This window comes from Molothrus ater, chromosome 3 (assembly GCF_012460135.2).
Source record: "Molothrus ater isolate BHLD 08-10-18 breed brown headed cowbird chromosome 3, BPBGC_Mater_1.1, whole genome shotgun sequence".
NCBI classification, from domain to species: Eukaryota; Metazoa; Chordata; class Aves; order Passeriformes; family Icteridae; genus Molothrus; species Molothrus ater.
The window spans coordinates 88,099,547-88,116,401 of NC_050480.2; the positions used below are offsets into that span (position 1 = coordinate 88,099,547).

A 16,855-nucleotide genomic window follows, 5' to 3' on the forward strand; every position below is an offset into this window, starting at 1 on the left:
AGATCATTAATGAAAAATGAAAATTATTTCTCTTACTGAAGATGAAGGTTTTAAAAAAGGATTTAAAGGCAAACGAGGAAAGCCTCTAATAAATAAGAAGGAGATTTTTTCAGGTGTAAGAGCAGCTCTGGAAAGGCAGGAAGCTGACAGGGACAGGAGGGAAGGAAGGCAGCAGTAAGGTCAAAGGGCTAAGGAGAGCATGGGGAACTGGAGAGGGAGGAAGGAGAAATGAGAACAGAAAAGCAGGTGAAGGGAAATGAAATTTCCTTTTTTATTATTTAGCTGCTCTGTGATTGAATCAAGTTGACGTGTGTGGCAGTTAACATAAACTGGGCCTACAAGTCCTGGAGCAGTTCAGAGCAGTTGGCTGGATTGAACCAAAAGCTGCGTGCCCTTAAAAACACACCCCATGGCTAATTTGGGGCACGCTGTCCATGCTCAGGAGTGGACAGGAGAGACACAGGAGCTCTGAAAATCCCCTGTTTTCTGTATTGCACTGAGGAGAGAAGCCATACCAGTCCTCCATTCCCGTGTTGAAGGCCTGAGCTGGGATTAGCACGAGCTACTTGCAGGACAGCTGCTCCAATCCCCACCACCTGCAAGGGTGGTGTCCTAGGAGTTTACACCACTGGAAGGGTGACACTGTCAGCACAGGGGGACAGCTCTTGCCCAGGGAATAACAGCTCCCCCAGACTGGGGATACTCCGTAAATACAGCCACTAACCTCACAACATCCACAACCAAAGGAAAATCCCATCTTTTATTCCTCCCTGACTAGTATCATCAGAGCTGTTCAAACCAAATGGCTGCTAATTTCTCCTCAGTAATGGAAAATGAGCATGCATATGAGCACCTTTGGTTTCTCCCTGCATTCTTGGTGCCTGTGGGCAGTTCTCTGCAGGACTTGCCAAAATACAATAAATATATTTCAGACCATTTACTGTGTATTTATCTGAGCCCAGTAAAAAGAATAGGAAACAGCTGTATAGCATCTATTTGATCACATGGAACATCTGGTAAGTTGAAACTCTGTCAGACCCTGCTAAGCCCACACTCACTGACAGTATAAACCTACTTAAATGTGAAGGTAAAACCTTCACATCTGCTGCACATTGTTCCTCTTAAGTTATTTTCACAAATATGGCACTGCTTCAGCACTACAGGCATAAATCTGGGTTATTTCATGATTATCAGATCCTTCTTGTTGCAAGACAAATGCCACAGCTGTGCTATGAGTGAAGCTGTGACTGGAAAATAAAAAGAGAGCTAAAATAGATTATGTGAACCAAAGCATAATTTAGAGCATGAAAAATGTCTATAAAACTTTGAGAGCAAAAGCGTTCATTTTCTAGGCCAAATCTTGTAAATCCTATTTAGTGCCTACTGTGGCAAAATTTTGTGAAAATCAAGAGCTGTACTTGTCTTTTCAGAGCACTTCCCACAGCCACATCAGGTGATGTCCACAGTCCTTGGAGTTCATAGGGGTCAAAAGTTTGGAGGGGATATTGCAGAAAGGCATTCAAGTATTGGGTTTTATTTTCTGTCTGTGATATTACAGATACACAATCTCTCTGAACCATAGTCCAAGCCTCTCAGCCCCTGATTTTCTCTATTGCCTTCCAGCTCACTAGTCAGACTCAACTTGAATTCACTGTTCATGGAGTGAGAACAACACTGAGAACTACAATAGGGAATGACTCCCACATACTGGAAACTCAAGGCAGTACTATAAACAAATCTGTACATTCTTCAAGCTGGTGAACTAAAAGCTTAGAGTAAACTTCTTGGCTCTGAGTCCAGAGGAGTCTTGTATTGCATCGTATTTCATCTAATTTTAGTCCTGGTACATTGATTGCTCCTATCTTCAATGCCACTCAGTTTCTCCTGTATGGCATCCAATGTTGTACTGAAAATGTCTCCTGTCCTTCAATTATCAGCAGATATTAGCACCTTCATACTTTCTTGTGAAAGCTTTTGGACTATCACTACCTAATTTTAGTACGAACGTGTATTATCTCAAAAAGAATTAGAGTAGTGCTATAGAAGAAAGAGGAACTCCACCAGCAATGTCTTTCCAGTCTAATAAATCTGCTTTCGACATGTTCTCCTATTTCCTCCTCAGCCAGTTTCTTATTCATCTCACACATTCTGTTCTGATCATCCTTCTCTCCAGCATAACTAATATTACGCTGCATTGCTGAAGCTCCAATAACAAGCAAGTCAAAGTCAGGCAGAACACTTGGGTTCGGGTCCCTATATATTTGTATACTATTTATACATTTTACAGTCCATTTCTTCTGGATAGAACACAGAAACTAATTGGAAACTATAAGAGTATGTGTACCATCTTCTGCTAAAGTGACTCTAGCATTTTTCTATGCTGTGGCCCAAGCTGAATCCAAGGAGGATTGAACTCCTTGGAATCTCACCTGTACTGTGAATGAATACTCAGTAACTAGCTGTTGGGACATTCTTCCAAGAGAGAAGGAAATATGTACTTGGCAAAGCTGTTGGGAAGAAAAAGGAGACTCCACTTTCTAGGAAGTTTTCTGATCAGAGTGCTGCACTTGCAGAATATCTGGAAATTACTTGAATAACATCTTAAGAAATCACCTGAGCCACGAGTCATATTCTTTGCCAGGCTCAATGCCATCTGCACTCACTAGTCAAGCTTCAAGTGCACAGAACACACTGAAGTCTGTAAGAACTTAGGCAGAGTCTAAACACTTCTCTGTTTACTACCTGGATGGCATCAGACCTCAACCAGGACTTGGGCTTCATGAATTAAAGGACTCATTTCCTCAAACTCTGATCGGAGCATTTCAAATGTACATCACACCCTTGGGTAAAAGGAATGATTTTCTGAACCAACAGGACCAACTTAGAAAATTTCAACACCTTTAAGTATGGCATTAAATGCCCTACAGATAATAATTAGAAAATAGAAATAAAAATAAATATGCAAACCATTTTTCATATTTTAAATGAATGAGAAATGGTGAACTTTGTAGAAATGCACAAGTACCAATTTTAGTACCACTTAACATGCCAGGTACACAATTTTGTTTCAGAAAAAATATTTACTAGATTGAACTATATGAACCATTTTTATGTAACAATATATGAAAAGTAGTAAGGGCAAATACTTAGGGGCGATTGCTTATTGAATAATACAAGGTCTCTGTTAAAAAGTAATGACCACCAAAGTATCATGTTTTAAATATCAAAAAGGAAATAGCTGACATAAAAGACTAAGAGCCTGGAAAATTTGTTTTTCCATGTATCAAGCCTTGCCAAGGGAGCACAAAAAGCATATAAAACCACAAAAAATTGCCTCTCTCAAAACAGAATGCAGCCAAAGAGTATTTTTAAAAGAAATAGAAAAAGGAAAACCAAACCATTTAGCTTGAGACACTGAATGCCAAATTTCTGTATGGAAACATTTTCTCTCAACTATAAATAGCTGCAAATTTAGGTTCATTACAGAAAACCCTAGTAACTTTTAATTAAAGCAGTATAATCTCCCTAATGTAACAATAAATGTAAAAAAGATTAAATAAACACACTTTTTAAGCTCTGTCACTACTTCACTACTTCTGCTTAAGGTGCTGAGATTCTCTCAGCCTTCTGATTTTTATTCCATGAAGGTCATTCATAAGGGCAGAAACAGCAATGGCAAATATTACCCAGAGCTTCTCAAAGGTAACTGAAAAACACAAAAGTAAAAGAAAAGGATCTGAAGGTTCAGGTCTTTTCAATCCTTCTAAGATAAAGCTCTCCTTTCCTTTTCCACAAGGTGGTGTTCTGGCACAGAGGACACTGAACAAAGGTAGGTCCATTCTTGTACAAAGAATTACTCAGGAAAGCAGTTTTCAACAAGAATCATCAGGGAGGTGGCATCATAACTCCATAATGTATACCTGCAGTGACATGGAAAAATGCCCAGAAACCGGGAGAAGGCTCTAAGATAAATAATATGATTGCTGGAAGGAGAACAAAGAAAACTGGTCAATCTTCTGAACACTTAGATGTCTCTAAACTTTACAAGATATAGAGGAAATAAACAGGAAGAAATTAAAATCCTTCTTCACATAGTTCACACTACTAGAAGGCAGATATAAAACATACTAATTCCCAGCTTAACTAGAGAAAAAATGGAGAAGATTCAAAAAACAGTGGGATGCACCTGAGGAATATCCCTCAGTAAAGATAAACTGAGTATTCATTCTTGAACTTCTGCTGCATGCTGCTGACATGACCACTGGGAGAAGAGTAGCCATGAATGGACCATGACTAGCAAAAACCTTCAACCTCTGAGAATCTTTCATCAGGGGTTTTCTTATTATATCACTCCACATTCATGACCTGAATGTTAACACAGACTTACCACAAAAAAGCAGTTACAGCAGAGTACAAAATTCCATCGAAATCCCCAATGCATTTCAACAAAAGCAATATGCAAGATAACACTTAGAACTCTCCATATTGTTTCTGAAGTAAGAAAATGACAAAATTGATCCTGGACTACAAACTAGGATGTCATAGATAAAACAGTAGCCTGGCACTTCATGAATAGAAATATTGGAACTTCCAACTTCAAAAAACAACTCAATCAACTGGAGATTATCCATTGGATGGCAAAATATAAAATCCAAGTAAATCATTACAGAATAAAATTAGTTAAGTGCAGAGTTAACTCACCTGGAATAAACCAAATAATTGTTGAGGTCAGAAGGCTTGTTTGAGCTTATGAAAGAGAAGTGATTTACATATATCAGGGGATTGTCTGAACTGGGAGAGAATTCACTGTAAGGATTTCTATGGTAAAATTATAGCCCTAATATTTCTACTGTCATTTACATTAACTATTACATTCCAATATAATCTGCTAGTATACTACTTATTGTTGCAGGGTTGTTTACAAAAAAACTAATTCATATGAAAATGTAAGAAATATGATTTTAAACAAAAATTAATTTAACTGAATTATGAGACTTATGCTCATGTTGCTGGAGTGGCCAGTTGTTTGATCTAATCCTATTTACAAAGAGGATTTTAATGGTAAAGGCAAAAGTGATAAAGTACAAATAATATTAACTAATACACAAAAAACCCAACTATTACTTTTATTTAGAAAATAGAAATTAAGATTTGGAAAAAAAGAATTCTGTCAAGTTCTCTGATGAGCTGGCAAATCAAAAGATAACAAATGACATTACTAAGGAATGCCCAAAAGACTGAAAAAAACGGTTGCTGTGTTAAGAATACTATTCTTACACGAAACTACAACATTCAAGTCACACTCACCTACACTACTCATGGACATAGTTACAAATTTCAAAAATCAAAAAAAATCTATAAATTACTATTCCTTTTGAAAATCCTTTACAGTAGGTCTTCCAAAGCCACAGCAAAGGTATTCAGACCAAGATTAAAAAACCTCAGCTAGCATCAGTCCAACGAAGAGGATGCTAAGTCATTTCAGAACATCTCTTTGGAGCAACTGGCATGATCTCTATTCTTCTGCCCAAACTACAGCCTAGAAGCAAATCAGACCAATTTAATTCTTTCCTCCTTGTTTTCCCATGACTCCCCTGTAAACAGAGTATTCACATCCATCCAGACCTAGACCCATGGACTGACTTTGCAGTTTGACCTTGGATCCCTCTCTTCACTGTGGACCTGCCTGATGGGCACAGGGTTGCATGGTCAATTCTGCTTACCACTACTGGACTAAAGCCTGACCATGACTCACTGACCTGAACTCCCAGCTGTAACCTGCGACCTCCCTTAACACCACAAACTCACCCAATGACCTGAACTTGTGCTTGAATCCCTTCTAGGCCTACCCTCTAGGATACCCCCTCTAGGCCTACACTTCTCACCCCACCTGGCTCCTATGGGATTGCCAGTTACCAGCCTCAGGTCCCTCCCTTAGGGTCCTGGTGGCCCTCCGTACTCCCTGACAGAGAAATTTCTCATTCTAGAGTTCATTGTAATATCTGAACCTTGTTCCTTAACATCCAATTCAGAGATATACTCCTTGAGTATTTCTTTAACCCAAGTCAAACAGGCTGGGATTAGAATGCAGCCTATTTCTCCCTTTCTTTGACCCTTCCTATCAGTTGCACCTAAAACAAAGCATAGTAGTTGTTAATGCTTAGCACCCTGAGGATAAGCTTTGTTGATGAAGGCCAGAAATCTCACACTTTTCAGATTAGAATAGTAGCACTCATAAAATACATCTGAATATTAGTGTTTTGAGTATTAACTCTATCTTCTTATCCATTGAAGGCTACAGCTATCAGATGCTATGACAGTAATCCCAAAAAGTAATGTTTTATTCAAGCAACAAACAAGGGTTTAATAAGAAAAAATACACCAAAATTCAACTAGTAGTAAAAGAGCTCTGCCTGATACACAAACAGAATCATGGTTATAAAAGGGAAAACTTAAGCATAATATGCAATTGTGCTAAATCACCTATCACATAGACAATTGCCACAGAGCTACTAAGTTTGCAAACCAATTTCACAGAACAGTGATTTCCCTGGTCTTAGCAAAATGCAATGAGATGCAGCAAAACAAATAAGGAACTCCTTTCTATAAGAAAGAACATTTCTTTCAGACAAACACAAAACAGCACATTTTCTAAAGAGCTACAGAGTTAATAAATCAATATAATCTCTGCCTGCAGGAGTTTGAGAGAGGGGACAGGAGGAATTCCTCACTTCCCAGACTATTTTCCTTTATATTAGCTCAGAGAACTCTCACATACTTTGGGTGAAACACCTGCTGATTATTTTCTATGACTTGTAGTTTACTCTTTTGCTTACAGTGAATGTTCTTAATGGATGGGAAACCAGAACCTGCAGCTGCCTCCAGTACACAATTTACCTCATATAACCAATTGAAGTGAACTCAGCTTGATCTATGACAACACATAAACTGAAAGCCTGGAACTGTCTGTTTTGTTTAATTGAGAGTGTAGTCATATATTTGAAAACTATTTGGAGGACTCTATGTTCACTTTTATTTTAAAATCATAAGAATAAAATGTAATAATTGTAACATTTAATAATGTAATAAATGTAATAAATGTAACATTTTTAAATGTATGAGAGGGTGAAAGCTGTTTTCTGTTGTACTTTTTATATCACAGGGCAGACTAAACTCAAATTCCTTCTTAGGTTATTACTAATTTTCCCCTTCCATGAGGAAGTGCAGAGTTCAGAAGTAGTAAACAAGCTTAAAGTTTCTTCACTGTTTTTTTTGAGCATGTCGTGGGTTTGGAATGCATTCTGAAACTACTACTTTCAGTCAAACAAATTACAGGTGTTACCATACTGATCTTGCAACAATATTATTCTATATTTCTTTATGACTTTCTCACATTTTCCATAAACTAGATTTTCTTCTTAATCTCTCCATTACACAAAATGTAACAGTGTTTCTTTCAAAATTGATGAGCTACACTGAACTACTATGCAAGGCAAGTGTTTTTCTGAGTAGCAGGGTATAAAGTAGCAGGATATAAATTGTCAGCCCATATTCTTTAGTCCTGATTTAATCCTTGCTTTGTAAGTTTTCATATATGGCTTTCAACCCCCAAAACTGGGGGGCTGATATGATAGCACACAACCTAACTGGTGGTGTTATCTCAGGGACACAGTAAAGGCTATGATGGATAGAAAATCAATAAAGCATTATATCCCACTTTATGTAACGGTCATGAGCAAAATCTATTAATATAAACATTCACAAAGAAACATATGTAAGTTTTACATAAAATACAATTACTAATAGTATTTCAAATAATATAAATAAATATGGGGAAATATAAGCATATAATGATCACCATTTAAGATTTATTATTAATTAAGACATTTCATTGTTATTTTTATAACTTAATAAAAACAAAGCCAGTGAAAGTATACTGGAAAATATCTATGAAGCAATTTTGATGTGAAGATAGTTACAAGACCCCCAGAAGTTTTTCCCTTTAGTAAGCAAAGGGAAGAAATGTGAATTATACATATTACACTTTTTAAATTGATCATCAAAATCATAAGAGTCCATGCTACATTCCACCTATGAGGCCAAGGACAACTTACTACATGTCAGTATAGAGTCACACAGTATAGGTCACGGCTTAAAATTTACCTAATGCAAGCTCCAGTGGGTCAGAAAATTCCACAGGCATATGGCAGGCTAACAAAACTGCTGTTCTGACAGCTCTTCAAAGAAGGAAATCTCAGGAACTGGAGACTGAGTGTCTAACAGACATGTCTAATTCTCTGCTATGATGTTGCATGCTCTTAAAAAAAAAGAAGCAGCATTACAGGACAAACAAAAAAGATAAAATCAAGCCCAAAGATTTTTCACTACCTTTGAAAAAAAAAATACCTTCTTTAATATTCATGTCTATATTTTACAAAAATTCATTCATAACCTGACAACAAAAATGACAGGTCACATATGCCAAATAATGGTCTCCTGGATGAGACTGAACTTTCTGAATTATCACTGATGACTTGACACCTTCTAAAAACATTTGTTGCTGTGTAGAACACATGGAATAGCAGAGATCTGAATACCCAAATTACAGCCAACAGTTCATGCAACCTAAAAAAGCACATAGATGTGCTGAAGTCACAGACAATTTCTGATAACTTGAAAAATAATGATCAAGGAATCTATTAGTAGTGTCAGGTGGTAGCAGAGGCATAGACAACCACAGTTAGACTTGTGTTACAAAGAAGTCAATAATAAATGGTACTACAGACCTCTATTATTAACAGGAGGCCAACACAGCCAGTCGCTTCAGCAAAAATTAAAAATGTATTTTCAGGACATGGTGTATACATTACCTTTTTCTATTTCCCTAAATGCTTCCCTTGGCTAACAAGCAGCATTTCTCCATTAACCAAGCTGATTTACAGCCAACTCACTTTCATCCATATCCCTATCTTGGTCAAAGCCTGGAAAAGCAATTATACTCTGCCATCTGGGCTGGATGAAAAGGATACACAGAGCAGAGATCAACAGCATACTGATGACACTGGAGCCAAAACCTCCCACACTTTCCTTTACTATTATTTATGGTAATAGTATTATGGTGTGTATGGTGTTTTACAGGCAAGACTAAAGACAGAATTCTAGAAGGGAGAAAGAGTGGTGTTTTTCCACACACATTGAAAAAGCAGAGGCATGATCATCATTACAAATCCAACATGTGCAAGTAATTTGCTCTTTAAAATACTTTGGGATATCAGTGGCGGGGGGGAAATGAATATACTGCACATCCACCCTATCAGGTAAGTGTCTCTAAAAACTCATTGTCAATAACAGTGAGCTATGCATAGATCTTTAAGAATTAAAATTAAAAGCTGAAAGTAAATCAACTATTCTCATTACTATTGCAATCAAAATCATCTTCTGTGTCCAAAGGCTGGGCCTAAAAGATGAAGTAAATCATGAATTTACGTACAGGTGGCCCACCACTATTTTCCATAGCTCTCTTTCCAAAAGATACTGATTAAAATGACAGTATTTTAATGGCTATTTATTTCATCACTGTTGGCAACTCATTCTTCAGAAGAATTTGAGAGTTATAAAGCTCTTTATAAAAATAACATCTGTAAAGCATTACCATAATAATTTCCCAATAATGGTAAGGAAATTATAACTTTAACACGATGCCATTCATGATGTTTTAAAAATCTTCCATTTTCACTATGAAATTAGTCAAATGTGAGTATATTTAAAGAATATTGTTTTCTTCCTATTTTGCTGAAAATAATTAAAAGCTCCTTATATGAAATTTAAAAAATATATCATGGAAACCTGAACACATTGAAGTGAAACAAGTAGAAGAAAATATACTGGTACTGGAGGAACTATGACAAAGACAAAATCAAATTGGGAACATATTACTTCAGACTGTTTGAGACAATTAAGGGTTGTCATGGCAAAATGAATCATGATATTTCCCAAATGGTACTGCTTTCACTTCCAGACTTTGCACATTTAGGAAGTTTGTTTGGGTTTTTTTTAAGCCTCCATATTCTGAATGATAAAGTTCTCAACTGATGAGAAAGAAATTTATGTAGTTTTAAAATTAGTAATAAAACCAGTATTAACTAAGGACAAAAAAAAGGGATAAATATCTAATAGTACTAATATTAGCTGTACTTTCATTTTACTGTGACACATAAACTCAACTGAGGGATTTTTCCAATGACTGACAATAGATAATACTAGTTATGGACTAAATGGCAATGCAGCCATCCCACTCATTAAGCTCAAAATGCCCTGAAATGTTCTTAATGATAGGACTCAACTGGACTTTAAAAATCCTTAAGTATCTACACAGTTATGTCCACAGGTGTCCTAGGTATCCCCGTGCAGTCAACGTATATATTCACATAAAATGTCTTAAGGTTCCCTCAACACAGCATGCAGGACACAGGACCTGTGGCTTTTTGGAAGCTGGAGATAAAGGAGGAAATCATAGGGCATCTTAAATGGTGTCATCAATGCAACATGGCCAACTGAATGGAGCCACTTCTCAGCACTGTCAGCAATGGCCCAAAGCTTATCCAACAACGCAGCAAACAGCAGGGGCACAGGTCAGATGGCTAAGTACAGGCACCCTTGTGCATTTGGGATGCATCTGACTTGACCTCCAGCCATTGAGCCAGAGGGCAGAGTCTCCAGTAAATCCTATGCAATACCTGCCAATCCTATAAGCCATCTCAGCTACCTTACGGTATCTCACATGGCACCAGACAAGAGTGCTTAGGAAATCGAATCAAGTAATGAATATCAAAAAACGGTCAGGAGACAAGAGAAAATTCTCACTCACCAGCTGATTTCTCTCTGCATAGCCAACAGCCAACTGGCTTAGTAGCTTAACCTTCCACCATCTTCATTCATCCCATTCTGGCAAAAGTGACGTGCCAAGGCCAATGAACTGGCCTATACCCTGTCTTCTCTTTCCCCAATAAAATATTCATGTACACTGCTTTATTTTTTATGAAGCTAGTATATAGTTCAATTCAAATTATATTTCCAGGGTTTTAAAAATTCAGATGTGATCAGCTGCGGATTCTGTTCAATATTTTCCCTAATCCCAGTGTTCTACATTATATACCTTCATCACTAACCTTGTTCCTCCATTTCTCACATACTAACACCTATATTTAATCTCATCTTAACTACTTGCATTAAAAGTAAGCCCTAAAGCCACATACAGTTCCTTTCCAGATGCTGCTGTTGAATTATTTCCCTATGGGTTTCACCTAACATTCCGGCAATGTCCTCTGGCGCTTCAGTCCACACATCTCATCCATTCAAACCCTTTAAACTTCTTTTTCCAAGAAACTCATAAACTAACACCTTTATTCCCATACAAAACAGCTAACATCTGTGAACAAAAAAACCCCACTCAAACAAAGAAGAAATGTCTACCCAGCACAGTTTTTTTCACCAGTGCACCTTTTAGCAGTTTCCGCATGTAATAAATCTGTGTTTTTGTCACAAGAGCTGCTGAGAATGACTCTCATAAGAATATTTAATCCAAATAAATTCAAATGTAATGCCACAATTGGAGTAACTTTCATTCATTTACACCAAACTGTAAAATAAATCTCCATTTAACAAGGGAATTATCTAAAAATAATATTGGCTATAACAACATTCCAACAGTAAATATCATTTCCTTCTTATTACCTGCAGCATCTTTCCCATCTCTTGCAATAGTAGAACTTTGTCCCAAATGTTAATCAAAATCTTCACCATTGACATGATATGTAACCCAGTTAAGTTATAAAAGTTAGGGGAAAAAAAAAGCTATGAGCTGATTACTTCTCACTGTAATAAATTAAGGTTGAAAGGCAATCCTTAAAACTGCCCATGGAAATATTTTTCTGAAATGTAAACCATGCACTTAGCAGTTTTTCTCTGAAGTGACTGATTAAAAGACCAGATAATAAAATATGTGTCTGATTAATAATACCTTATATAATAAAATTCTTATTATTCATTGTATATTATGTCCCTAACAACATATTACAAAATAGAAAAAATCCTTCATCTCTAGTGCACTGCTTAATTTTAAAGTGTGTGCACCATTGTGACATTTCTACCCCAAAAGGACTATATAAGCGTACATTAACGCAGCAGTAATATTTCCCTTTTGCTGAAAAGCAAAAATGCTGAATTTGTTTTATAGGTATTTAGCACAGTATGAAAGTCTGATTTTGATTATGTTCTTACCTCAGAAATTTCTGATCGATAAAGAAATCAATCAAGAAAGCAACTTCTCTCAGAATTCCAATGAGTTTTCCCAAGTGACAGAAGATAAATAGATTAGACAGACAGAGAGAACCTTTTCCTACCATTTCTGTTTAATTTTTATTCCCACATGTAAAATTATTATTTTTCTGTTCAGCATTTTCTGAGGATCAATTAATTGATAAGCCTTACTGAGTGCATAGTACCTCATAACATTGTGTGTCAAGGTCCACATCTGCATTATCATGTGCACCAGCACATTTTTTAAGGTGGCACATTTTGCCCAGCAAGTTCACAATACCACACAACATCATCTCTTTCATACTTCATCTATCTTTTAAAATATACATTTTGGGGAAAAGAAGGATGCTACAGAAAATATTATACCTTTGTTACATGAATGAGAGAGCTAAACAATAGAAGATAATTCAACACAGCCTGAAGTACTAAATAACTACTTTTCTGAAGCTCTCCACAGTTTCTTTAAACGTAACTTCTCTCATATTTGACACATTAAAGCTTCTCAATAGCCTTCAGGTCCTAAAATTTCAGAGAAGCATCACCTTGTTTAAACACCTCAAATATCTATGTAGTGAAAGAAGTAAGGATGACAAGAACTCAGCTTTATCTCTGGACTATACCTACACTGCACCAGTTTTTTACTGCATGCTATTCACCTATAAACTGAAATTCAAACACACACTTCCATCAACATGTGAATCTTTCAACACAGGTGCTGCAAGAGTTGAAGCTACCTTTTTCCTCAGAAGCACCAAAAAATAGTCCTATCATTAAAATGTAGAGAAAACAAGTAACTTCATCCTAGGTACCCAGCATTCCACCCTGAATCATTCCAGGTACTCAGCATTCCTTCTAAGTGGAAAAAAAAACAACCTAAAAGCCACTATAGAGACGAGAGTTAATACTGTTTATTAGTCACCATATCAGAAAGTTAAAAACCAGAAAATTTGATTAATTAGGAGCAGTAAATGTTCTGCTTTATGAAAACTTCTATGTCTGACCAGCTGGTACAGTAATCTTCTAAGGTGAGATTTCCTTATCAAAACTAAAAGACAGAACAACCACAAATTGTAAATAAGAGTCTTATTAAAAGATATTCCCATTTATTTCAGAAGGAATTAAATTGGGATCTGAGTGATCTTTGGCAGTTCACTTATCTTCACTCCCAGCCAAAGTAATGAGAAAAGACTTATCCCAAAATGCATGAATTTTAAAATAATTATGACATATGGGTGTCTTTAATCAATCCTCTTCCTTGAGCTGGCATGAGAGGAAATGAACATCACTGTGCCCATATTTAGGTTTTGAAGGAGATGGAGGTGGGAAAAGTCATAAATGGGATTTCAGCAAAAAGCAGATATGGGGTCTGAATAAAAACTTCCTGTGCATTTTTTTAGTTCCCAAATTTGCAAAGCAAATACTTTACAGTATTTCCACCTTTATTATAAAATTTTAAATTCACTTAATAATCTCAGTATAGCATAGATCTCTATCAAATAAAAAGCTCCTGTTATCTGTCCAGTATTTACAGGCCAATGGTATGAAAAACCTGAAAGTTAGTGACTCAGTTTAGGTCAAACCTACACTTTATCAGCTTCTGAACTTCTAACATTCTATTTGACACCCCTAACAAACCAACTAATCAGCCTTTTTGGCCTCTCTCTCTTCAATGTTCTTGCTCTGCAGCACATAAAATACCTGACTGAAAAAGTTGGCATGAGTCTAGTGACTTGCTCTTCTGAAGGGGAAACTCCTCTTGACTTCAAAGAACATTTTAGAAAGAGCTCAGCATCGCACTGCAGTTCAATTCAGTGGGAGGGTGCTTTATTTACTACCTTCAGTGTCAGCATATATCATATGTCATTCATCATTTCCAAATTCAACAAGAAAAAACGGCATGCTGATACAAACTTAATAGATTGCTATAATTTAAATTATAATCTCTTCCACTTTATTATTCTATTAATTTTATTATATATATTTAATAATTATATATATATAATATATATAAATCTATTTTTCTATTTAATAACTTTGTATGCTTTAATCTTATGAAGACTAAGAAAACTTGGAATCTGCAACAAAGCAAAAAAAAAGTCTCATTCTTGGGACATTCTTGTAATGTATTCACTGAGAAAAAGATTCCTTTAATGAGTCTGTATTGACAAGGCCTCTGCATATAGAAGAGTACAGAAGGCCTGGAAGAATGTAGGACTGGAAACCAGGAACTTCAGTGATCACTCTTAGTGATCAATTATTTGGTCTTAGGTTATATGAAAGACAACAAAAGGTCAGGATGAAAACACAGAATGAGGTAAAAATGGTGGACAAAGGGCAGAGGGAAAAAAAGACCTTTGTCCAGTGAAATTAACGTACTTTCTCTATAAAGATTTCATTAAGTATCTTTAAATAATGCCATCCATTGAAAGAGTTAAGAAACAAAAACTGCAACATAAAGTCCAGGAAAACTACCTTGTTTTTTCTCTACTCACATACAATTTTCATCAGATTAAAAAAAAAGGGGAATAAACAACGATGTATGATAATTGTCACAGTAAATTAATAAACTTGCAAAATTGTTGTCAGCAATTTTTTATAGTACTTCTTAGCTTGATAAATTAAATTAAAAAATTAAAATAGCCCAAATAGTTATTTGATGAGAACCTGCAAATGTTAATTTATTCCTGGAATATATAATTACATGGAGATAAAAAGAACATGAAATACAGTATGTCTCAAATCAGTTGCTCTGAGGTGTACCTAAAAGACTCAAATAAAAGAGATCTGCTGTCTCCTCCCAGGCTGCACAATACCATATGCTTCATTTTTTATGCTGTAATTTGAATCAAGAGTCGAAATAAGTGAGTAAGACACATAAAATTGTCACATGGACTGTGGGTTTTGTTATTCTTGAGTTACTTTAAAAATAAATTTGAGAGGTTTCTAGCATATGTTTAAAACATGACAATCTATTACGAAATCTAAACTAGCACATTAAAACTTAAAAGTAAGACACTTGTGTGCATCTCTAGATCCAAGAGTGTCATGCAGTGAGGAGACGAGGGAATCTTAGTCTGTGCATTTTCAGTCTGGATATTTAGGCACGTAGCACATAAATCATTGGAATCAAGGCTCTGAAACAGAAGTTAGCTGTCTAAATCAGAGGACCCAAGTTTTTGCTTGCTATTTTACGTATTTAGCACCTGGCATTTCTGTTCCACCCCAGTTACAAAATTTTCCAATGGTAATCTGCTGAACAACTGTTAATGATTCTGGATATTGCATTCCATATGACAGCCTAAGTCTGTGACAGAAATCCTATAACATAACATAGCACACATTAGCATTATTTAGACAGATTACACTTCCTAGAGTCACAGCTACATCCAGCAAAATAAGAGACTAGAGTCTTATTTTTGTCTTATTTTTTGCTTTATTTATTTTAAGTGTAGGTAGCCCTCACCAAACCATGACTCCTAATATATTCTTATTTTACTATACCCCTTAGTACACCTAGCTAGTAGTACATAAATGCAATGGTTTAAGAAAAAGATGCTTATAATTTAGCCACTGTGTTTAGCCACTACCCCCTTGCAGAGTAGAATTCCCCAGTTTAAAGTGGCAGATGAATGCTCAACTAAAGTTGACACTCTGACCTTAACAAAGTATTAAGCCATGCAGTGTAATTAAAAAAACTGGACAAAGATTGTCTCTTTCAAAACATTTAAATATCTATCCTCTATTCCTTATTATATAATCATTAAAAGTTTTTAAAAACCAAATAATTTTCACTAATATGGACATCACATCATATAATCCTTTTAGTAAACCCAAATCATATCCTCATTACTGTGATTAAAAAGTTCCTAAAGAATTCTACCAATACGTAATTTGTTTTTCAATTTCTACTTTATATTTATTATATGGACTGAGTATAAGTGTGTGTTTGTGGGTAGCAACATCTTCCTTTATTTTAAACAGCTAATTCCTCTTCTTACCACCCTGCCCACACATCCTCCAAGTCTTAACATTATGTATCAAACAAACCCAAGACATTTTACATTTCACCTCCCTGTTCCAATCAATGTTCCCAAATCATGCTCCAATTCCAGTGGTGCAAGACCTAACTTATCCCAGCTGGAATTCAATTTCTTGAACATGACTAACCAAAATGGAACAGATACAGTTTCTTTGCAATGGCATCAAAATCTCCCTGTTTGACTGGAAATACTTGATCTACTCTATCTGAGGACCAGGACCTAACTTGATTTTTTTTAACAGCTATATTGGCAGCTCATAGTCATCCTATGATTTGTGAGGATTCCAAGGTTCTTCTCCAATCTCTTCTAACAATAAAGTCAAAGTTTCTAGTTTGGGTTATAGGTCTCAAAGCACCTAATCATTCTGTATCCTTGAATTTCATCCCAGTCTTTAGTATTTCTTTAACCATCCAGCTCTTCCCTGCTGTGTCCTTAGCATATTCCTAATGCATCAAAATTCCATTCTAGCCTACATGAAAATATAACATTAAGTCTGT

The 16,855-nt window shown here is 35.9% G+C and overlaps 1 protein-coding gene across 2 annotated transcripts in view; it reads right to left on the minus strand.

Annotated features, from left to right (window-relative positions):
* The window catches only part of HMGCLL1 (3-hydroxymethyl-3-methylglutaryl-CoA lyase like 1), a 76,241-nt gene that overhangs the window by 56,059 nt on the left and 3,327 nt on the right, over positions 1-16,855 (minus strand). The window lies entirely within an intron of this gene.